This window comes from Grampus griseus (genome assembly GCF_964374135.1).
Source record: "Grampus griseus genome assembly, chromosome: 1".
Taxonomy (NCBI): domain Eukaryota; kingdom Metazoa; phylum Chordata; class Mammalia; order Artiodactyla; family Delphinidae; genus Grampus; species Grampus griseus.
This window is the reverse complement of record NC_139017.1, coordinates 166,415,358-166,439,492: the sequence shown is the minus strand read 5'-3', so window position 1 is coordinate 166,439,492 and position 24,135 is coordinate 166,415,358. Positions and strand designations below refer to the sequence as shown.

General features: G+C 42.8%; 1 protein-coding gene across 3 annotated transcripts in view; it reads left to right on the top strand.

The window, feature by feature from the left end:
* Positions 1-6,236: 6,236 nt before the first annotated feature.
* Positions 6,237-24,135, top strand: part of CDC42 (cell division cycle 42) — a 42,203-nt gene continuing 24,304 nt past the window's right edge. Inside the window, exon 1 of one of the 3 annotated variants that reach the window (XM_082660011.1) lies at positions 6,237-6,296. The gene's annotated coding sequence lies outside the window, so the exon portion shown is untranslated. Of the gene's footprint in view, positions 6,297-6,782; positions 6,886-7,652; positions 7,869-24,135 lie in introns of those variants that run through there. The other 2 variants (XM_082660009.1, XM_082660010.1) reach the window with 2 other exon arrangements.

The following is a 24,135-nucleotide window of genomic DNA, read 5'->3' as shown; positions in this document are numbered from 1 at the left end:
TACATATAACTACTGTGAATACTCTTCTTACTCCCCCAGATCCTTGTACATACCTCATAGTAGCACTTATTTTGATTATTGTTTGTCCCACTACGTGATCTTAATTCTTTGAGCAGGGATTGTATCTTCTTCATTCATTGTATTTTTTTCAACAGTCATTTATGAGTGTGCACTATATTCTAGCACTGAGGGTACAGTGGTGATGGAAGCCTTGAATTTACTTTTTAATGGGAAGAGACAGATAATAAGAAAAATAAAGAGGTGAGATCATTTTGGATAGTGATAAGCTCTAAGAAGGAAGTAAAGCCGTGTGGTGTGAGAGTGGGTTGGAGGTGCCACTGAAGCTGGGTGGGGAGGAGGTCTTGAAGACGCGATATTTGAGCAAAGACCAGTGGGTGGAAAGGAGCAGGCACCTGCGGAACAGGAGAGAGAACAGCGAGCGCAAGGCTCTGGGGTAGGCACAGGAAGCTCAGATGTGTCTGAGCAATAACAAAGAGGGCAACGTAGCTGGAGCCCAGTGAGTGAGTGAGTGGGTGGTCCAGAGGAGGTCGGAGAGATGGGCAGGAGCCAGAAGCCACTGAAGGGGTTAAGCAGGGGGCTATTGTTCACCTTTGCCTCCAAGGTACCTAGTGCATAATAGACACCTACTGACTGTTGAATATTGGTGACAACGTGCCCATGACCAGTTAGCCCACATGAGTGAGTCTCAGGTCATTTTCAAGTTAAAACTTCATCGTTGTGCCATGGATTCTTATCAAACCCTACCGGATGGGGAAGAAGTCGCTCAGTTGTTTCTAGATTTTTCTCTTCCCTATCTCGTCTCATCCACCCTTCTTCAGTGACCCAGATTATCTCCACCAGAGATGTGTAACAGATGAAGGGAAGGAGGCAAGCCTGGGCCGGTTAGAGAAAAGGCAAGTAGGAAACAGGTTCGGTCAGTTCCTCTCCTTTCTCTGACTCCAAGAAGGGTCCAGGTCCCTGGACAAGCATAATGATGTGGCACGAAGTGGAGGAGGAAGGCTGAGGGGCTTCAGAAAGGGCAGGAGGTGAGGTCGAAGCCTTTGGAGTAGGCTGCAGCTGCAGCAGCTCTAGCCCCCTAAGGTGTGGCAGGCCAAAGCAGGAGCCCATCTGGAGTCCTAGCAGCAAAATGGAGCTGCTGGCAAGGCCTGGGCCGTGACCAGTCAGAGGAGGGAAAGAGCAGCCAGTAAATCAGAATGGAAGGGAAGGCTTGCGTCTGAATGATAGAAATTTACACAACAACATCAGCCTTCTAGTAACACCAGCGAGACTTTATTTTTGTTTTATTTAATTATTTCTAACCTTAATTTTTATGAAATGTTACACGTGAGCAAAAAGCACGTAAAACACATGTACAGTACAATGAATGCTTATAAAGCAAACATCCATGTAATCGTCACCCAGGTCACGAAATAGAACATTGTCAACACCATCCCCCCAACCCTGCACTCCCCCATCCATTCCAGGTTACAACCTCCTTTAGAGGCAGCCAGTAGCCGGATTTTTACAATAATCACTTCCTCGATTTTCTTGATAATTTTATCGCCTATGAATCGCACAGAAAGTCTTTTTTTAAAAAAGAAATTTCCTTATTTATTTATTTAAATATTTTTGGCTGCGTTGCTGCACGCGGGCTTTCTCTAGTTGTGGCGAATGGGGGCTACTCTTCGTCGCGGTGGACGTGCTTCTCATCGTGGTGGCTTCTCTTGTTGTGGAGCACAGGTTCGAGGCGCACGGGCTTCAGTAGTTGTGGTACACGGGCTCACTAGTTGTGACTCGCGGGCTCACTGGTTGTGGCACACTGGCTCTAGAGCTCAGGCTCAGTGGTGGTGGCGCACGCGGCATGTGGGATCTTCCTGGACCAGGGCTTGAACCCCTGTCCCCTGCATTGGCAGGTGGATTCTTTTTTTTTTTTTTAACATCTTTATTGGGGTATAATTGCTTTACAATGGTGTGTTAGCCTCTGCTCCACAACAAAGTGAATCAGTCCCACATAAACACATGTTCCCATATGTCCTCCCTCTTGCGTCTCCCTCCCTCCCACCCTCCCTATCCCACCGCTCCAGGCCGCCACAAAGCACTGAGGGCAGGTGGATTCTTAACCACCAGCCACCAGGGAAGTCCCCGTATAGAAAGTCTTAAATTAGGATTTTCTCATGTAAATCCTAAGACTGAAGACCACAAAGGAGAGCCTCTTTAATAAGGAGTCTCCTGTAGTAATCTTGGCAGGCTCTGGGGAGGAGGTAGAGGATTTGTGTTCTTTGGCATTTGGCAGAGAATGCAGTGTTGAGGCTTCTCTCATTCAGCCGGTGTTTAAGCGCTCACTACATTTAAGGCACCTGAAGAGCACTTTTAGGGCCATGAAGATGCACCCCAAACTGAGCCTGCCCCTGGGAGCTTACAGTCAGGCAGAGAAAGCATGGGTAAACATCACAGAAGAGGGTGAGGCCCAAAGAAATCCTCAGATAAGTGCTATGGGAGTTTAGAAGAGGCAGAGATCACTTTTGGCGACAAGAAGCAGAGCAGGCTTTGTGGAAGAGGTGGATGACTCTCATTCATTCATTATTTACCAAACATTTTTGAGGGCTGGCAGAGTGCCAGGAAATTAGGTAAAAGGAGACAACAGTGAATAAGATAAGGCCCCTGCCTGCTCATGGCCTAATAGTTTAGTTAGCACAGATACAGATGATTCCAATATGTATGCTTTAAATACCAAGTGTAATGGGAATAATTGGTGCCTGGGGTTGTCAGCGAAGCTTTCAGAGCCGAGATCTAGGCTAGTCCTTGAAGAAAAGGAGTTTGGCAAACAGAGACGGGAACCACTGAATCTGCAGAGTCACAGAGGTGGGAAGGGACACAAGGACAGTGTTGGCAAAAGGTACAGTTCGTGGCGGAAAGGAGAGTGGGACTTGACAGGTAGGTTGGATGATCAGGAAAGCTGTTCTAGGCAAGGGGAACAGCCTGAGCAGGGTCACAGAGACCAGAAATCATGGTACCTGCATGCGCAATACTAAGTAATTTAGTCTAGCTTCAGCATAAGGTGTGTGACAGAAGTTGTGATTATTTATTTTATTTTATTATTATTGTTAAAGTATTTTCTTTTTAAAAAAAGTTTTGGCTGCGTGTGTCTTTGTTGCTGCGCCCAGGCTTTCTCTAGTTGTGGCGAGCGGGGGCTACTCTTTGCTGCCATGCGCAGGCTCCTCATCGCAGTGGCTTCTCTTGTTGCGGAGCACGGGCCCTAGGTGTGCGGGCTTCAGTAGTTGCAGCACGCAGGCTCAGTAGTTGTGGCACACATGCTCTAGGGCGTGTGGGCTTCAGTAGTTGTGGCGCGTGGGCTGAGTAGTTGTGGCCCATGGGCTCTGGAGCACAGGCTCAGTAGCTGCGGCACACAGGCTTAGTTGCTCCACAGCACGTGGGATCTTCCCAGACCGGGGATCGAACGTGTGTCCCTTGCATTGGCAGGCGGATTCTTGCACCACTGTTCTACCAGGGAAGTCCCGTGATGGTTAATTTTGTATGTCAACTTGACTGGGCCATGGGGTGCTGAGATATTTGGTCAAACATTATTTTGGATGTGTCTGGATGATATTAATATCTGAGTAGAGAAGATTGCACTCCCTAATGTGGTGGGCCTTGTCCAATCAGTTGAAGGCCTAAATAGAACAAAAAGCTGACCCACCCTTGAGTAAGGAAGACTTTTTCCTGGCTTTGGACTCAAACTGAAACATTGACTTTTCCTGGGTCTTAAGCCTGCTGGCCACTGGACTGCAACTGAAACATTGGCTCTTCTGGTTCTTAGGCTGTCGGACTTGGACTGGAACTATACCAGTTCCTGGGTCTCCAGCTTGCCAACTCACCCTGCAGATCTTGGGACTTATCAGCCTCCATAGTTGTGTGATAAATTGTGTATAATAAATCTCTTCAGGTAGATAGATAGATACCTAATAGGAAATATAGATAAATACTATAGATATAGGTAGATGTAGATCTCTATCTATTTATCTATCTATCTAATCTCCTATTGGTTCTGTTTCTCTGGAGAACTCTGACTAATACAGAACGGAAAGGGAAATAACTTTGAAAAGGCAAGTTGGTGCCAGATCATGGAGGACATAGAATACCTGGCTAAAGGACTTTGAATTTTATTTTGAAGGCAAAGGAGAAAACACGGTTTCCTGAACTGGGAAGTGACCTAATAAGAATTGAGATCCAGGGAATTCCCTGGTAGTCTGGTGGTTAGGACTTTGGGCTTCCACTGCAGGGAGAAGAGGGAATTTATTGGCTAATATGACTGAAAATTGAAGCAAGAATGGATCCAAGGGCTCAAACAATGCTCCTAGGACTTGGTTTCACTGTCCCATCTCTCAGCTCTGTTTTGCCCTCTGTCTTGGACTCATTCTCAGGTAGTCTCTTGCCTTACAGTGGGAAGATGGCCACCAGCAGTGTCATGAGTACATCCTGCCCTCAAAAGATAGATTCATTCAACTGGACAGTGCTGACCAAAGGCTCAGAATTGACCTAAGACTCAGTGGTTCTCATTGTGTCATACGCCCATTGCTGAGATGCTGTGGCAAGAGGGCTCTCTAAAATGCTGATTGGCCAAGCATGGGTCACATGTCTATCCCTGCAACTAGGGGTAGACATCTCCTCTAGAGCCACAGGGATTGAGAACTGGGGGAAGGGTTGCCCCAGGAGAAGTGGAAGTGCTGTTACCAAAGGAAGAAGGAACAGACCCTGGGCTGGTAACCACAGGGGAAGGAGGCCTGGAGACCCACAGGCTGCGCCTTCTGCCAATATAAAGCAGCTGCAGCCAGTGGTGTTGTGGGGAAGGGGCACTAGGAGGTGTGGGGGTCTGGGCTGGCAGCAGGGGAAGGTGTAGACTGGGGTCAAATAGTAACACTATTGCCTTGGGGGCTGTGAAAATGTTGGGGAGGGTCCTTCTGACAAAAACCTGACAACACGATAGACAAAGTGCTAAGTGAGTCCTTGTCTTCAGAATAAAGGCAGGAAAAGCCAAGTGGGTTGGGTGACACCTCATGAGATATTGCTGCTGAGGGAAAGGGCAGACACTGTCTGGGGACACTGATGGAATTGTGAGATGGGATGGAGGAAAGGTCACTGCCAACTGGTCTTGCAGGGGGAGAAATCAACCAGTTTTCCCTCAAGTTTAAGAAATTAAGCTCATGCATTTTTACAAGAGTCAAAAATTTACAGTAGAGGGCTTCCCTGGTGGCGCAGTGGTTGAGAGTCCGCCTGCCGATGCAGGGGACACGGGTTCGTGCCCCGGTCCGGGAAGATCCCACATGCCGCGGAGCGGCTGGGCCCGTGGGCCACGGCCGCTGGGCCTGCGCGTCCAGAGCCTGTGCTCCGCAGCGGGAGAGGCCACAACAGTGAGAGGCCTACGTACCACAAAAAAAAAAAAAAAAAAAAAAAAAAAAAAAAAATTACAGTAGCCAAAGATAACCTAAATTCCAACAGTAGGAGATTGATTGAATAAACATTGTAATGCCCATATAGTAGAATGCAGCCTTTAAAAATGATGCTTTATTTGACATGGAAAGATGCTCACAATGTAGTTTTGAGAGAGAAATGCAGAGTACAATCTTTGTGCAACAAATGTGCATACATGTATCTATATCTATGAATATCTGGAAAGGTGTACACCAAAATATTAATAGTTGGCATCACTAGGGGTAGGACTACAGTTGAAGCTTATCTTCTGATTTCTTTGCAATAAACCTGCTAGGTAGTATGTAGGTGAACTAGAGCCAGCCTCTTGGGTTCAAGTCCCAGCTCTGCTACTGCCTGGCTCGGTGACGTTGGGTAAGTCCTTAACACCTTCATGCATCAATAAGTGGGGGTAATAGTTCTTAACTTATAGGGTGGTTATGAATTTTACATTACCTACTATTACGTGCAAACCTGTTAGCACCATACCTGTAGTAAATACTCAAAAAATGTAGTTATTCTTCTTGTGTAATTAAAAAGTCCAAAAGAAAATATGACTATTAAGTATATTGGAAATAGGTGTTTTTCTTGGCCAAATAACTGTGGTAGTTATCAATAAACGAACTATTATTAAGATAAGCTATTTCCCTCTAACACTGGGAAACATCTGAGAAAAGACAGAGAAGTTTCCTATTCTCCCGAAGTTTGCACACTAGCCGGAAAGACACATGATAAACAGGTGCTGTGTGGATAGGATGATCAGGAAGGCAGTGACATTTGAAGGCTGAAAGCCAAAGGAAGGGCTGAAGAGGAGGAAGCCAGGAGAACGGGTGAGTGCAAGGCCTTTCGGTGGGGAGGAAGTCTCTAAACCAAAAGACGACCTATGTGGTTGGAGCGAGGGATAGTGGGTTGTTGGCAGAGATGAGAAGCGAGCCCTCAGCTCTCACGCCAAGGCGGAGTGAATACAGGCCTGGGGAGTCAGGAGGCCGTCCACTTGTAGTGTGATCTCGGGCAAGTCACTGCCCCTGTTTGAGTAGCCACTGTCTTCTCTGCAAAATCGGGATGATAAAACTTTGTAAGGTTGCAAGTATCAAAAGACATGTTAGTGGAAGCGCTTCGCAAACGACCGTTTATAGCATTATTACAAATTCCGCGGAACCAGTGGAGAATTACCGACACCAGCCACCAACTAGCAAGCGGCGCTGGCTGGCGCGTGCGCGTTAGGCGGCCAGAACCCAGGCAGGGGATGAGTTCAGGCCCCGCCCGGAACCGCTCTGCCTCTTTTCGCCTCCCGGTCCCTCCCTTTTCCGCGGGCACCCAACCGTGCGAGTCCTGCGTGCTGACGTCAGGCGCGTGCCCCTGTCCGGCAGCTGAGGAGACCCCGCGCACTGCTGCCAACGCCCCGGCGGAGGAGCTGAGGTGAGTGCGGGGCCCGAGGCTCCCCGCGGGAGCGGCCTCCCCACAGTCCGGTCCCCGCCGCGCTGCCCCCGGCCTTTCCCCGTCCGGGAGGGGGACACCCCATCTCTGGGATCCCTGGAAGCCTGGGATCGTGGGGCGCGCGCGGTGGGGGTGGGGTGCCGGGCTCGCTCGGCGCCGTCCGGGCTCGCGCGGGTCCAGGTTCTGTAGGGGGACGGAGCGGAGGGGGTCGCGGAGGGCAAGGCTGGGGGGGGGCACAGGTCAGGCAAGAGGTGTGCGGCCGGGACGCCGGGGCAGGGCCGAGGGCGCGGCCGGGGCCGGGCTGTCACCTGGCAGCGGCGGAAGGAAAGGGTCACACCCATCCCGACCGCCCTGCTCCCCTCCCCCCGGCGCCGCGGACCCCTAGGGCGGGCGGCGGTCCGGGGCGCCTTGGACCGCGGAGCGGCTGGCGGGCGCCTGGGGTGCGCGGTGTGGCGGTGACCCGGACTCCCTGGCCGGGTCTGCCCCCCGCGCCCCGGCTTCGACTTCCTGCTTCGCCGGGCGCCGCCGCGGACATTTTGCGGCGAGCGGGGGGAGGGGAGCGGACTGCGAGCGCGGCGGGGAAGTGGCGGCCGGGCGGCGCGCGGCTCGCTGACGGCCCGGGGCTTTGCTTGCCGCGCGCCTTCCTCAGCGGTCCCGCAGCCCGACGCCTTGTCCCGCGGGGTGGGCCTGGTCACCGCTTCTCCGGTCTCCTTTATTCCTGCCTTAGGTCGAGTTCCTAATAGCATTTACATTTCCTTCTCCAACTCGCCCTGCCTATTCAGCTGAAGCTTCCCTTTCAGGGAGTTACCTAACCACCTCCCGAAACTGTCGTTCTGCCGTTTGCCTAATTCCTCTCTTTAGGGGGAAATTTTCTTTGTTCGTTTTTTTTTTTTTTTTTTTTTTGTCCTCCCCTTTAAGTCCAAGAGAAATGCAGTGGGGAAGATTACGTCATCGCAATATAAGGGGTGAGAGTTTTTAACTCCTACAAGTCAGGGACTCACTAAATTAAGACAGCATTTTGTTGGCTCGGTTGGGTCACCCAGTATCAGATCCTGCCTGTTTCCCAACTCATCGTATTCAGAGATAATCTTTTGAAAGCCTGGCCATCTCATATGCATCTAAAAGCCAGGAAGGTTTAAAATCTCAAGATGAGCTTGTGCCAGGAAATAAAGCGTAAGACAACACTTGCGTAGGCAGTAACTTTAAAGATCCCTTTGAGTACTGGAATGAAGTTAATTTATTTGTGGAAGCATTTCTTTGGTCCAGATTGTTTCACTTCTCCCATATGACTTACTGATTCAGAGTATGTACCGAAGTCTACACTCGTGCAGTATTGTGGCAAGGGTATGGTGAAAAGAGAATCAGTTCATTTTACACCTAATCTTTGCTTGCTAGTCACTTTAATTTTGTAATTAAAAACGGGTTTTGGTTTTTTTAACCAAAAAAACTTGAGTAACATTTTCAGACTTTGGGGATCACAGTATTTGTTCTCCAGAATGTTAGGTACATCCAGGGTACTGTAGCACAGAAAAATGTTAGCATTGTAAAGCCAAAGAGATCCAACTGTGTAATGCATTGTTATAAGGAAAGTTCATGTTGAAACAAATATTTTCTTATTGTTTCTCCTTATTTGTATAGAGAGAACAGATTGCTCGTTAAGAAACACTTAAAAGAAGTGGTAGGTTTAAATCAGCTTTCTGTAGTGTTGTAGGTGTTGGTAGACAAGACCCAGAAGGTGTCACAGCCTCTTAAAATTTTTGCACGTAATAACTGACACCTGTACTCAGTTGAAATTAATTTTTTGGCAGTCTGAGGCAGGTGTTACAGCCTAGGGTAGTCAGGGGCTAAAATCAAATATTGGTGAGATTCTTTTAAAGTCCACCAAGCCCAAATCTTGACTTTTTTGTAACTTCAAGATTTGTTTTCTTTTATTTGGATACTTTTTCCACTTATAATTTTGTGGTATATTATAGAAGCATTTCCAGTTATTTTAAAAATGGTTACACTAATAAAATGTTTTGATCCAAGAAGTGTTGCATTTGGAAAACTTTGAAGTACAATTTATTGTGTTGCCTGTCTGGGAGTAGTACTTATAGCCATTCTTGGAAGTAAAAGTCATATTGTACTTTATTTGTAGATATATTTTAAATGCATGTATCATTTTAGGGTCTTTTTTGAGAGGACAAAGAATGCTTAATGAGGAACACTTCAGGCTACAGAGCTTCCTCTGCTGGGGAAGGAGGGGTTAATATTTTGTTAACTTATGTCCCATAAATAGATCTGTATATTCTCCTATATTAAAGGGCTTCATTCTAGGCTTTCAATATTCAGTATTCTCTTCCAAGTCTATTAGTTTCTCCCACTAGAATGTAAGTCTATGAAGGCAGGGCTTTTGACCTAGTATGGTCACCCCTGTATCCCTGGCACCTAGAGTAGTGCCAGACTTATGATGTGTCTCAAGAAATGTTTGTCAAATGAATGAATGTGATGTCTGAAGGTTAATATTTTCACTTTCTGCATATTCTGTAGGCCTGTGTACTGTGTTTCCTGGGACCTCTTTTGTGCTTGGTCAGCCATATTCATATTTGGGCTCATTGAAGTGATGATTACTCATCTACTTTTGTTTGACCATATCCATCTGTTTAGTCCTATATCTTCTGCATCTGTACTGTCTGAACAGTTAACCATTGCTTAGAAAATCTTTTCTGATGACCAGTTCTTATTCTCCTAAAAATTATTCAGACTTTAATGTTTGTTTCCTTCCTGTATTTCTTTGTTTGAAATAGCAGTTTAATTTTTCCATTTCTTCCCCTCAACTCAACAGTATCAAATTCCTGGTCATGTTATGCTTTGTCCCTTACGTTTCTACTTTTAGTTACTCATCCCTTCAGTCCAAAATATTTTTGCTAAAGCAATTTTCATTACTTGTCATTTCAGGTATGTCTGCCACTGCTGCTATTATAAGTCCTGGGTGTCAGAACTCTTCGTTAGTAATCGCCCCTGGGACATTGGTCTCAAACTGCTTATTCCATGAAGTGAAACCCCATTTTTGCCACTGAAGTGGTCTCCCATTAAAAAAAAATTTAAAAAAAGTGTTTTTCAACTATTTAGCTATTATGCTGAAGTCCAGAACAATTTCTAATATAGCAAAATACTACATATTGTTAAGTCATGGTGTTCACCAAGCCTCAGTGGTCAGTCACCTGAAGAGAACCTCTGTTGCTCACTCTGTTCTTTAACACTTTACACTTTTAACACTTGCATCATTTTCTCTAAGAGTAAGCCATTTGGATTTGCTGTTTTAATTCTGTTGTTGTATGTTCTTGGGAGAGACACTGTTAGAATAGGGATTAAAAGTGTACACTGTGGAACTAGACTGTTTGGATTTAAATCCTGGCTGTGGCATTTATTAGTTACATGCAATCTGAGTAAAGTCTTTGTCACTCAGTTTACCTTCTGTAGAACAGGGCTGGCAATAGTTTCTACCACACAGTGTTAGGAGAATCAGTTAACCTAAGTGAAGTACTTAAGACATTTCACTGGCACATAGTAAGTGCTCTGTAGGTGTTTGCCCTTGTTATTATTACAGCCTCTCAATGCCCCCACCTTTCAGAAGTTATCTGCGTTTCTCTCAAACATCAACAGTTTAATAACCATCCCCCCGCAGATTAATCTCATGAAACCATAAAAATTAAATGAGGTGAGGATTGGTGTCTGCTCTAAATTTTTTTATTTTTTTTTTTGCGGTACGCGGGCCTCTCGTTGTTATGGCCTCTCCAGTTGCAGAGCACAGGCTCCAGACACGCAGGCTCAGCGGCCATGGCTCACGGGCCCAGCCGATCCGCGGCATGTGGGATCTTCCGGGGCACGAACCCTTGTCCCCTGCATCGGCAGGCGGACTCTCAACCACTGCGCCACCAGGGAAGCCCCTGCTCTAAATTTTTATCCATTATCTTAACCAGTGTCATGGAAGTAGGGGTGTCAAGTATGCAGTATGTAGTCTGTGGACCAGGAGCGTAAGCATCAGCTTGGAGCTCCTTAGAAATACCAGGCTCCATCCCAGTCCTACTGAATCAGAATCTGAATTTTAACAAAATCCCCAAGTGATTTTTATGCACATTGATGTTTGAAGCACCCTCTTTAAGACTGCTGGATTTCACAAAAAGCGTTGAGTGCTTTATTTTTGTTTTTCCCCCACTTAAGTATAACCTGGTCTCTTTCAGGCAGCGTATCAGAATTTATTGCAAGGATTGTAATCAGGAAGTGAATGTGAAACCTATTTGGCTTTTAGAGGAATGAATTATAGTTTCTTGCCTGTTGTGTAGAATCGCCTCATGTCTGTGTTCATTATCAGGAACTAATGTGTTGTTTAGTTACTAAAGAGTCATTACCCACTTAATAATAACTAAATAATCCTAAATTCTAGTTTTAGAACTGCTTGAACTTGAGTTCAGTTACATGTTTGAACGCAGTGACTTTTATTTATTTATTTATTTATTTTTTGCGGTACGCGGGCCTCTCACTGTTGTGGCCTCTCCCGTTGTGGAGCACAGGCTCCGGACGCGCAAGCTCAGCAGCCATGGCTCACGGGCCCAGCCGCTCCACGGCATGTGGGATCCTCCCGGACCAGGGCACGAACCTGCGTCCCCTGCATCAGCAGGCGGACTCTCAACCACCGCGCCACCAGGGAAGCCCTGAACGCAGTGACTTTTTATGGAAAACTAATTGTTACGAAGAGCATATGATTAGGATCGTTCACATGATTGTTGGTTATGAAAACAGGTGAAATTCAAAGTTGGCATTTAGCTGATCAAATGTAAAAAATGTTTTCAGCTTTTCTTTTTACTAAAATAAACCATATCTCCAATCTCAAGGGAAAATGTTTAAAAAAAATTATTTATTTATTTATTTTTGGCTGTGTTGGGTCTTCGTTGCTGTGCGTGGCCTTTCTCTAGTTGCAGCAAGAGGGGGCTACTCTTCATTGCGGTGCACCGGCTTCTCACTGTGGTTGCTTCTCTTGTTGTGGAGCATGGGCTCTAGGCCCGTGGGCTTCAGTAGTTGCAGCACAAGGGCTCAGTCGTTGTGGCTTGTGGGCTCTAGAAGGCAGGCTCAGTAGTTGTGGCGCATGGGCTTAGTTGCTCCGTGGCATGTGGGGTCTTCCTGGACCAGGACTCGAACCCATGTCACCTGCACTGGCAGGCGGATTCTTAACCACTGTACTACCAAGGAAGTCCCAAGGGAAAATGCTAATAACTAAAATCTAGTCTTAATATAGCTACCATCCTGAAAAAATTATTGCTACTTTTAAAGGACTTGATTGAATTTTTCTTTTTTCTTACACTATTTGATGTAACAGTGTATGCTCTAGAGCAATGTTTCCTAACCCTTTTCAAATCAAGGCAGACGGAAAAATATTGTATGCTACACTGGAGTAAATGGATAAGACTATTCTTGGCTTGCTAGAGGTGCTGCAGCCCCAGGAGAGCTGGGGGATCAATGTCTCAGAGAACACCTGTGTCCATTCTCTGTGTCCCAAATGGCAATATGAAGCTGTCTACTGTTGGATATTAAGCCACAGCCATTGTTTTCAGCTAAAAAGGTGATCACTTTCTGTTACTCCTTGTGTAAACAGAAGAGATTGAGAATAACAGATCAAATGAAACCAGAGGGAGAAATGGAGGTGGAGTGAAAGAATACCATGTTAATTAGTGTTAAAGAGGATGAGATGATAAATTTTGTAGAAGAAATCATAAGCAAGATTTCAGCTACAATCCATTTGCTTTGTTGGTAGGCAATTTAAGGATATTTGTAATTTTTTTTTTTTGGTTTGCTTTTAAATCTGTTTAAAAGCAGATGAAGAGGAGTAGGAAGTGAAAGAATAAAGTTTCTTAACAAAGAATCATTGTTATGTGTGGTTTCAAGGATTTTCATTCCTAATACAACTTCACTATAGTTACTAGTATTTGTTTCACCAGCTGAATGGTATTTGAGAGGAGCTCAATTTTAGAATCTTCTGAAGTGGAATTAAACCGTCTATATCACTTGTTACTTTGCCAGAGAACTATATTTTTATTGTGAAGTTTAAGATTAACAGTAAGATTTAAAAATAAACTTAGATTTTAAAATGCAAATTTTCATTTATCAGATAATTAGGAACGAATGGATAGTTCCTGTGAATATTAGAGTGCTGGGGTTTAAATCAATATCTAATACCCTCATTTGTTTCAGAAAGTGTACATATAGTATACATACTACAAAATATAAGCTATGAAAATGTTTGAATTATTTTAGGTCATATGATTTATTTGTTCATAAGGCCAAAGGGAATGTTAGTTCATCCTAAGAGTTTATAATAATCAGTGGAGATGGGGATAAGGGATAATTTAAATTTTAAGAGTAATGCCGGTATTGTTTCTCTGGTGTGTTTCAGAATACCTGGAAGAGATTTCCATGGGGGTAGGTATCAAATAAATTGGAAACCCTACATATCATATCCCCATCTTGGAAATTCATGATGTGTGTAAGTTTATTAAAGGTTCATAGAAGTTAGATCGTCAGAGAATCTGTTTAATTCAGTGTTTTTTTTGGTTTTTTTTTTGGCTGCACCATGCGGCGTATGAGATCTTCCGTGACCAGGGATGGAATCTGCACCCCCTTCATTGGGAGTGCGGAGTCTTAACCCACTGGACCGCCAGGGAAGTCCTAATTCAGTGTTTCTTAAACTTGTTTGATGACGGCCCTGCCTCCCCCACCCATGGAACACCCTGTAAAGCTTTGAGAAAGTGAACTGGGAGATGCTGGTGTCTCGTGGCTTGTTAATCTCTGTTAGGTTCAGGGGCTGTTGGTGTGGCTTTGCTATGGGTAGAAAAATGGGATAATTTTTCTCAAGTTACTGAGGCACGTGAAAGGTAAAGACTTCAGCAGAGGCCATAGATTATCTATTCTTCCTGTGGCCTAAACCCCACTCAAGAGCTATTGTAAAGAAATTGCTAATATATAGTTCCTTGGGATGGAATTTAGCATTTTACATATAAAACCCATCTTTGGGGTGTCTGTGGGGGAGTAACTCCATCTCAACTTAAAAATGGGGAAGGTATTGGAAGGGAAAAGCAGACCGTTATTAGGGACTGGGGAAGTGATTGTCCAGTGGCTGCAAAGGAAATTTCTGAAATGGAGTCACTGTCTCCCGTTTCCTTTGTTCTTGGATCAGTGATCCTAGTTTAGGTATTTATTGTTTTCCAGTATTCTGAAAAGCTTGCAGTAATTTCAAAGCCATTTTTTTAAAGCTCTGAAAGTCATATAATTTTTAACTGTTTTATTTGCGATCCAAAGAATTTCTATGTTAAAAAAAATAATTGTTAATGTACACGAGAAGTTTTTTAGGAGTTTGTGGTAGTAATCTGTAAGTTTTTTGTATTTTATAATTTGACATATTTCCTTTTCTTGTCATACATACTGCCCAATCCAGTTCTCCCTCACAAGAATAAAAACTCACCCCAGATCCCATCTTTTACATTAATTTTTTTTTCCTGGTTGCATGTGTTACATGGAAATGAAGATGTATTTGCCTTAAAACTTGTCCTTGGTTCTAGTTAAATCAGAGCCAGGAACAGAAAAATCATTTTATTTATTATTGGATAGTTATCTGAGAGAGGTGGGGGTATGGGGAAAAGACATCATTTTGTGTATCATGATTGGGGTTAAGGACTTAGGTTGGGCTGTCTTAGTTCTTTTTAAAAAATTATTGTTTTTTGGTAATTTAGTAATTTTTCTTCAGGAGCAAGATTAATTCATGTCTTGGATGCGACACATATGTTGAAAATACGAAAGTTTGTTTTCTGTTGGCACGTTCTTTACCTCTGCTACTTTCAGTTGGAGAAATTGGTATAATTTCTGCTCTTATAAAAAAATCTGTCTCGCACTCTGCCTCTCTTTTTTTAAATATGAAGATGAGATGATTCTTTACAAATATTAAAACACACACTCTAAAAAAAGAAACCTAAGACATAGAAGCAGCTTTTAAAATAGAACTAATCAATGGCAAAGATTTTTTGAAGATGCAGATTCTGGAGATAACTTTTTGGCAATTATGTGATTCCTTAAGTTCATTATACACTATTTTTTTTAACATCTTTATTGGGGTATAATGGCTTTACAATGGTGTGTTAGTTTCTGCTTTATAACAAAGTGAATCAGTTATACATATATTCCCATATCTCTTCCCTCTTGCGTCTCCCTCCCTCCCACCCTCCCTATCCCACCCCTCCAGGCAGTCACAAAGCACCGGGCTGATCTGCCTGTGCTATTATACACTATTTTAATTGATTTAAATCTGAGTGAATTGTTCCAAAATTAGAAGCATGTTTTAATTATAAAATGACAATGTAAGATTGGTTACATTAACTGTGTCACTCTGATATAGTTGCAAACACAATGTGATACACATACTTTGTGGGGATCCTGCTGCTTCTAGGAAAGTATCGTTTTTTTGCTAGTTTAAAAATTGGTAGAGGGACTTCCCTTGTGGCCAAGTGATTAAGACTCTGTGCTTCCACTGCAAGGGGTGAGGGTTCAATCCCTGGTCAGGGAAGTAAGATCCTGCATGCCATGAGGCCAAAAAAAAAAAAAAAAAGTCTGTAGAATTGTGCATTACTGGAAAAGAATAGAGAATAGAGTTGCTAGAGATGATACAGGGTGTTTATTCCCAAAAATGATGCTGGGTGGCTATTAAACACTTGCTGTTAACTACTTTAGCTAATTCAGACTGTGGAAGTGACTTAAGCTTTAGGAATAGAATCCTTCTCTCTCAGAGGGTATTAAATTTTGTTTTGTTTTGTTTTGTTTTGATCCAGATAGTAATAGATGAGGGTTTAGGAGATTAGAGGACCCACTAACGGGTATATTCTGAGTCCAAAGAACAAGTGTTTTTGACTTGCTGCATCTCTAACCCATACTATTTTATTAATTTGTGAATTCAGCAACCCTTTGTGTGCAAAGTCACTGTTCTAGGTATTGGGGATATAGCAGTGAATACAGTAGACCAAAACAGATCTCTGTCCCCATGAAATCGACATACTAATGTGTGCGTTGGAGATAAGTGTTTGACTAAAAATGAAGAAGGAGAGGCAGGGTACAGTGCAGTGCTTCTGGGTTTGTAGAACTTGGGTTGCAATTTAAAATAAGGTAGTCAGAGGAGTTCTCAACTGCAGAATGACATTTGAGCAAAGATCTGTAGGGGATGTGACTGAATGAGTCATCCAGGGAAGAGCATTATGGATAGAGGGAATTACTGTAGTCACTCTTGATCAGTGACAGGTACTGTTTTGCTTAATTTTATATGAAGTCTTTAAAAATAGACATTAAACAAATGTATTCCATGATACATCTGGAATATCATTATAGGAACTTAGCTTCTCGAAATACGGCGTATGTATATAATTTCCATAGAAACAATTGATAATCAAGGTAGAAGTTTGTGCTTTGATGGTGTTGTCTTTGGCTGCAAAGTGTGCTTTAAAAGGCAGATTTGTTGCCAACACATATTGGTTGTTTTTCAGTCTTTGCAACTCTTATCTTTGTTGTTTTTGTTTCTCTTGATCTCTTTTAGTGAATAGAACTATATTGTTACTCACTGCTATGCAGCCTGCAGTCATGCCAGCTGTACTGCATTGACATAGAATTTAGTGCAAATGTTATAGCATCTCTTATTCTTTGTCAAGTTATTTCTTCAAGCACACAGTTGAATGCTTCTGCAGAAGTTCACCCCGTTAACAGATTTTACATCAAAATTGGTAGACTGCTTTGATTCAGAATCTTGGTAATCTGGTTTAAAAATGGCTTGTAGTTTGTAAACTAGATTGTATGATGATCTGAATGTAGGTACCTCTGCCTCATTAGATATAACAAACTCTAAATGATCATGTTAGTTTTGTAGTTGGCATCTCACCTGGTAACCTGTTCAAAAAAAGGTTCTCAGTTTGTCACTCATTTTACTGTGTGTGTGTTGTCTAGGTAATATAGTAACTTTTTTTTTTCCTGCAAACGTATGCTTGTATGTGGGATTTCTGATACAGACTGGCACGTGATTTCATCCTTGATAGACTTAGGACCACAAGAGTGCTTTAAGAATTTTCTGAGCAGATGATGATTTGAGCTGAGATCTGAAGGATGAGAAGTCAACAGCGTTAGGAGCAGGGGAAGGCATATTTGGCATGTATAAAGACCTGCAGGCAGGACAGGGCTCGGCATGCTTGAGGAATATAATGAGACTTGTGTGGCTAGAGCATGGTGAGTGTTAGGCATAGGAGTATGAAATATGAGATTTAAGATCTAAGAAGGGCCTTGCTATGGAAGTTCAGAGAAGTTGGGCAGTTTTTTTTTTTAAATATTATTTATTTGGCTGCACTGGGTCTTAGCTGTGGCACGTGGGAGCTTTTAGTTGCGGCATGTGGGATCTATTTCCCTGACCAGGGATCGAACGTGGGCCCCCTGCATTGGGAATGTGTAGTCTTATCCCCTGGACCACCAGGGAAGTCCCCATTTGGGCAGTTTTTGATAGCTGGAATAGTTAGGGAAGGTGTTTCAGTTAAGGTGGGATTTGGGGGTGGTAAGTTAGGATAGAAATAGGATGAGTTGTAAGGCTAGACATCCAAGGTTTGGAGAGATGATATGATGTGGATAAAGGCATAGACATTGAGATAAGCACCAAACCATATTGGATAATTTAAATAGTGTCAGACAGTTGGCAGTTGATTAGGTGGGCCAAGTAAGACGCATACTTAGTTGTGCAATTTCAGTCCTATTCCCCAGGTTGTCAAGACCTCAGAGCTGTGGCAGATTGAGGCTTGAGATTTGGGATGTGTGAAATGCTCTCTCTTTTGTTATCCGATCTTTTGCGGGAAACTGAGGGGAGGTTTGAGTGTGTTTTAAAATCTCCTTGCCCTTTCTTAAGAGAACAGAATTATGTTGCCCTTAATTAAGAGACCAGAATGGGAAAATTGCCTATAAGGGTGTCAGTATTAGTAATACTATTAAGGAAGAATATGGGGGGGGGGTGATGCTTATTTGGTTATTGTCTGTATATGCCACTTTGGATTGTTGCCCCAAAAGGACATGAGCTTTGTTCCAGGCAGAGGGGGATATGGCTATGTATAGGACAATGCTTGCCACTTATTAGGTGCCTAATAAAGGTTTGTTGACTGAATGAATAAATCTAGAAGTCTTGAATATTTTGAGGGAAAATCTTATTGTAATATCTATTCTCTTCTAATCAGATACTTAGTACTCTTATACATTATTGCATACTCTTCAGTTCTTCCAAATTGTTTTGAAATATTACATTCACAAGTTATATAGCTTATGTAGATATTTACTAATTGAACTACCAATTTTTTTTGGTCACAAAGACAATATAAAATGATTACTTTGGCTAGCATCCCTTAGTTTTTGCCACTTTGAAGAAGGAAAACTCAGCATGGTAGTAAAAATAAGGACTCACGTTCTTATTGGATCAGACATTTCGGAATGAAGTCATTTTCAGAAATGAAGCTGACTCAGCAAACTTCTAGCCCTGCTGAAAACATCTTTTACCACATAGAATCATAATCTTTCATTTTATAAGTGCTACTGTCAGCACTCTTTTCCCTGACAGTCGCTTCATTTTTGTGGTCTCAAGGACCCATAGAACCTTAATTTGACACCCGCTTCTCTACTCTTTCATGTAGGTTGTGGTTTCACAGTATTTATCAGTTTCTTTCACAAGTGACAGAAAATGGAAGAATTGAATAATTGCTTTAATGAGTACCTAATGTTTGCCTTTCATCACTTTGCATATGTTAATGCATTTAATTGGCAGCTGGAGATATTAGGAATTTTGCAACCATTTTGTGGGAGAGAGATACATGAAGAATTGGAGATGTTTTTGCCCAAAGATACTTTTGTTTTATGAAACATCTGGAAAGTACATTTAGGGGAGGGGAGAAAAACCCAGTATCTTTCCCAAAAAGCAAAGGCTGCAGTAGTGTTATCACTTACATTCTGCCCAAGTTTACTTCCCTGATTTCTTTGACTATATTTTGGTGAAATATCTACCAATTTTGCATATATTTGCCAGTCTCACGTTAAAAAATCAACAAAAAATCAACAACAGGGCTCTTGGACATGTACTATGGAGACTTTGTCCTTTAACTTTCTATAATGACTTAATTCTAGAGGTAAGTGGAATTTTTGGGGTAAATAAGCTTACAGCTATTTAAGGATAGGAAAGAACAAAATAAGGTTTGGTTTTTGAAAAGTTAAAAATTTTATTAGCCTTATTTAAAGCAAAACGAGTGAATACTTAATTTCTTATTTTTATTTTACCACCTTTTTTAAAAAATTAATTTTTTTGGCTGCGTTGGGTCTTTGTTGCTGTGCGCAGGCTTTCTCTAGTAGTGGTGAGCGGGGGCTACTCTTTGTTGTAGTGTGCGAGCTTCTCACTGTGGTGGCTTCTCTTGTTGCGGAGCACGGGCTCTAGGTGCTCAGGCTTCAGTAGTTGTGGCACATGGGCTCAGTAGTTGTGGCACATGGGCTCAGTAGCTGTGGCACACAGGCTTAGTTGCTCCTCGGCATGTGGGATCTTCCCGGACCAGGGATCAAACCCGTGTCTCCTTCACTGGCAGGAGGATCCACTGTGCCACCAGGGAAGTCCCTACCACCTTTCTTGATGATAGGATTCTGGCCTTCACTAATTTCTTCCTGTTAGAATAGATACCTAGAAGATGGAACATAAACAATTGAAACAGCCAATCAGCTCCTAGGGAACATGTGCTGGCTTGAGTGAGGAGGACAAGGCGCAAAAAAATGTTAATTATTTCAGGAGGATTTTCTATAAAGAAAACTTCTGGGTAATGAATGAAATATTTGAGACCTGGTGTTCTTACCTAGCCTCTACTCTAATAATTCTAAGAAACCATCTAACTGCTCTATTATTTACTTATACAACTTAAATCCACAACAAAATCATTATGTCTCACAAAGCTCAGTCAATTAAGTAAACAGGTTTGGGGATTTTATTTTACTCTCCTTACAAGCTAATATGTTAGCCTGATATTGTTTTATGGCTGCTGGCAGAAGACATGAGACTCTAGGGTCAGAGACAAAGAATTTAATTAAGCCACAGCCAGCAGCAGGAGATCAGTGTGTTGTGTGCTGCTTCCCCTTATCCCTAAGACTTCCATGTGGGAGATGCAGTGGGTTTGTGTCATAGCTGAGGAACACCGAGCTTGGGGAACCTACTATTTAATAGCATGCAGAAGGCAACCCTGCTCTTTGTCCCAGAGGGAGACATTACTGTATCCTTCAAGGTTGTTTGCTGCAAACACAACCCTATGACATGGCCTGGGTAGAGTGGTCAGAGCCTTGCATTCTTAGCATACCTAGCAAGATGGGTAGGACCACAAGAGACCTATGGGGTCTCTTCCAACACAGGGTTGTCTACTTTTTAATAATTGAAAGTTATTTTATAGAATTCCAATTTTAACTTATTTTTCCAATTGGAATGCATACATTTATTATTCGAAACGGAGGCAAACTACTTGATTATATTAAGCTTCTTTTGGATTTTTATTAGGGCAAATACGTTTGAGCAGTAGTTGAATTGCTTTGACTTTTTTTTTTTTAAATAAACTTATTTATTTATTTATGGCTGCGTTTGGTCTTCATTGCTGCGTGCGGGCTTTCTCTAGTTGTGGTGAGCGGGGGCTACTCTTTGTTGCGGTGTGCGGGCTTCTCATTGCGGTGGCTTCTCTTGTTGGGGAGCACGGGCTCTAGGTTTGCGGGCTTCAGTAGTTGTGGCATGGGGGCTTCAGTAGTTGTGGCTCGAGGACTCTAGAGCACAGGTTCAGTAGTTGTGGTGCACGGGCTTTGTTGCTCCGCGGCATGTGGGATCTTCCCAGACCAGGGAGCAAACCCTTGTCCCGTGCACTGGCAGGCGGAATGAGTGCCAAAGTTTTCTAAGATTATTTCCTATTTACTGAGGACTCTGAAAACAAATTATGAAGTTCAAAAAGAACTGTCTTTATGTGGCTTGTTCTGTATTTGCCTGAATTCTGAAGAGTTGGGAAAGAATGTCAGGATACATGAGTGTTAACTGTCTGGCATAGGGGCAAGTCCTTTGCATTTAGACCAGAATATCTGCAAAATGATGGGATTTAGTTAGTTCATTAAGGGATATTCCAATTCGGAAAAAAAAATCTTATTCTTTATTTTGTTTTTTTAAAGTAATATTGGGTGAACTCTTAAATTTTGGTTCTCATAAATTTTTTTGAAGCTAAATGTTTATTTCAAGGTTTAAAAACATTCTTCTTACAGTGTATTGCTTGTTTTGGGGGAGAAAGGTAACTATGGTGGAGGTGTAATGACAGCAAAAGGTTATATAAACCATATTCTCTAAAGTGACTGGATTTGATAGGAGAGACAGGTGATGCCGATTTTATTTATTCTGTTTAATCCTTTAACCAGACCAGCTGTTTCATTGGATAGGTAAGGAAGGCTTGTTATTCAGTGTTGTTACTCTCTTGATTCTCCATATCTCTTTCCTGTATCCTAAGTATGAAAATGGATTACTTCAGGGGGAAATGTGTTTCAAATGAAAAGAGCATTACTTTGAGTGTATTTTGTGTTAGTGTGAATGTAGTGTCTTTTTCCGACATCACTTCTGTCAATTCCATTGTAACACTAACTCTCAGAGTTAGTGTAAACCCCACAGCTTAAGGGCTCAGCCCCACAAAACTGCCTCCACTTCAGGCACCAGCTGCAGATGGGGTACCCAGGCTATCCACCCTTCTGCATGGCTGATGGCAAATTTGGGGTATGGAGTACGTGTCCTCCCCAGGCAGGCACTCTCCAGCACGACGTGTTGACTAACTTGGAAGCTCTCTAAATCTTGTTCGCCAGTTTTCACAGAGCTCAATCTCCAGTGCTCCCCTCCCCGTCCTCTCTTCCTGAGGTTGGCAGGTAGGGCTGAAAGTTCTAACGCTCTCATCACTTGGTCTTTCTGGTGAGCAGTCCCATCCCAAGGCTATCCAGAGGCCCCATCCTAAGTCATTATTAGGAAGGGGCTCATTATGAATGACAAAAGGTACTGCTACCATTTAGGGGAATTGCAAGGGTTTTAGGAGCTCTGTGGAATCCTGGACAAAGACCAAACACTTATTTTCACCACAGTGAATACCAAAAATTGGATGCGGCTTTTATTCACACTGTTTACTGTTAATATTTGACATCTTTTTATAAGGGATATAATAGTGTGATTGAGAATGTACATTTTTTGCAAAACAAGCTTATTAGCAAATACCTAACCCCCAAATCTTTTCATATGCTCTTTGTGCCTTGTGCCTAGAATGAACTGTGGGGCATGGGAAGATAGGGCATCTGTAGCTGGGAGCGTTTTCCCTTCCCCACAGACAAATCCTTTTCCTCAGGGATTGCATTGTTTGGTGGAGTTTAGTTGGCATCCAGCCAATAATAATAATGATACTAAGAGTTCCATAGCCTCTTTAAATCCAGAGCTCAAGAACCCCAGAAAACTAAAGGGGCTTTGGTTTTGAGATTCTCAAAGGATAATTTGGACCTCCAAAGCATTTAAGAATGTAGGAGATAATGGTTTTGGTGTGGCTGTCAGGAGGAGTGATAGGTATTGGGAAGGAGTGTGGAAGATCCACCTTATTTCACAATTTATCTTCCTTATGATTGGCAGAATCATTTTTTATGCCTTAAGTTGCTCAACACCAACCAATTCCAAGTTCTGGTACAAATGAACTTCATTATTAAAATAAATAGTGCTTAGTTATTGGTGCAGAATAACTTTTCTAGCCACTCTGGATAGCAGAATGGTACATTGGTACTACATAGCCTCTTTGCTGTTATAGTGATCTGACGTTGTTTAAATAGGAAGTTAACATAAGGAATTACAAATATGTCTGGCTTAGTTTCCTCCATGTTGTTGAAGCTGGCATTGTATATATTGCAAGAACAAAGTCTCTCCCCTGGCCCCCCTACTCCCTCCCCATCTGTGGGTCATCTGGTGACCTTTCAGTACATGAAATTATTAATAATACATGTCAGATGCTTTGCAGAATAATCCTAATTAAATTGGAACTTGACTCTGAAATGACCACCTTTGTAGTGATAGCTCTAAATTTGACTACATTTGTAGTAAAGACAATGAGTACTATAAAAGTACCTTTACTCATTTAAGAGTAGGTGCAAACATTTACTAAGCATTTACCAGAGGCCAGGCACTGTTTTGAATTCCTTACATATATTATCTTATTCAATCAACTTACCCTATGAGAAAAGTATTACTATTTTCATTTTTGAGATAAGGGAGAACTGAGCAGTTATACAGCTTGCCTAAGGTCACATAGCTAGAGTGGTAGAGCCAGTCTGACTCCTGAACCAGTGCTCTTACTTAACTGGGGATCCACAACCAGTTTCTGATAGATTGCTGAACTGTCGGGTTAGGAGGCATAAGAAATGGAAGATTTGTGGGTATATAGATAGAAAGGGGAAGAGTGAACTCTCTCTTAAAAATTCTCTCTTCTCGCTTCCCTTCTCCCCAATAAGATTGAGTGGTTGTCTGCAGGGTGAAGAAATAGGAAATGAACTTAACCCCTGTTTCTTGCTTCTTCCTCTGCCTTCCTCTTCCCAGTCTGGCAACTGTCATAGGTATATACTTGCCTCTCCATTTGTAGTGATCATATTTGTTTTGATTAATGTCACTTCTTAGGAGAAAGTAGTATAGTATAGAATTTTGGAGCAGAGCCTTGACAGACTGTTTGGGTTTAAATTCCAGTTCTGCCATTTACGGGCTCAGTAATCTTGGTCTATTTGCTTAACTTCGCTGAGGCCTACTTTTCTTACCTGTGAAATGGGGACAGTATAGTACATATCTCAGAGTTGAGAGGACAAAATGTATGAATATGTGTAATATGTTTAGAACAGTATGTGGCATATAGTAAGTGCTATATAAGTATTGCCACTGGCACTATTATTTGAGAACACTTGGGTTGAACCAGTTTTTTTTTTTTTGCGGTGCGCGGACCTCTCACTGTTGTGGCCTCTCCCGTTGCGGAGCACAGGCTCTGGACGCGCAGGCTCAGCGGCCATGGCTCACGGGCCTAGCAGCTCCGCGGAATGTGGGATCTTCCCGGACCGGGGCACGAACCCGTGTCCCCTGCATCGGCAGGCGGA